Source organism: Seriola lalandi, unplaced genomic scaffold (genome assembly GCF_002814215.2).
Source record: "Seriola lalandi dorsalis isolate HSWRI2012SDOR001 ecotype SW California unplaced genomic scaffold, Sedor1 jcf7180002054656, whole genome shotgun sequence".
NCBI lineage: Eukaryota > Metazoa > Chordata > Actinopteri > Carangiformes > Carangidae > Seriola > Seriola lalandi.
The window spans coordinates 29,978-30,597 of record NW_019525209.1 but is presented as its reverse complement, the minus strand read 5'-3'; the positions used below and the strand labels follow the sequence as shown (position 1 = coordinate 30,597).

Below are 620 nucleotides of genomic sequence, written 5' to 3'. Positions count from 1 at the left end.
GGTTTAAGTTTAACATTGTATTAGTGACACTGTGGAGTAAACTCACACACTGGAGGGGAGCGGTGATCCTCACGTCCTTTAAGAGCACAGGAATAGCTGTTGTCATCATTAACAGAGACTCTAAGGGAAAATGTTTCCTCCTTCATTTTCAGTCCGTTCTTGTACCAGACATATGAAGGACGACCAGCTACTTTACAGCTGCTGTGACACTTCAGCTCTGTCTGGGTTGATGATCTTTCCACCAGCACCTGGAGGTCTGGACATGTGACGAGAGAACAGACATTAACTAAACTAGAAAAGTACAATCAAAGCAACACACACAGATTCTCAGTAGTTAATGATTGGAACCAAATTGATAGATATTCCAGTGAAAACGTTACCTGTGACAGACAAAGTGACTCCAGGTTCACCTGTATATTTCCCACCTGGTTGGTTTGTTGTGAATCTGAACTTGTACACAGCTGAGTCGCTCTCTCTCAGGTCTCTGATTGTCAGAGTGCAGATGTTCCCTGTACGACAATTATACTCCACACGACCTCTGTAGTCTGAGTCTGTTCTCAGATCCACAGCATCATTAATCCATTTAGTGAACCACAATGTTTCTTCAACTGTAGTATAGT

The 620-nt window shown here is 42.7% G+C and overlaps 1 protein-coding gene across 1 annotated transcript in view; it reads left to right on the top strand.

Annotated features, from left to right (window-relative positions):
- LOC111665619 (B-cell receptor CD22-like) overlaps positions 1–620 on the top strand; it is a 30,696-nt gene that overhangs the window by 15,272 nt on the left and 14,804 nt on the right. The gene's annotated exons all lie outside the window — the stretch shown is intronic.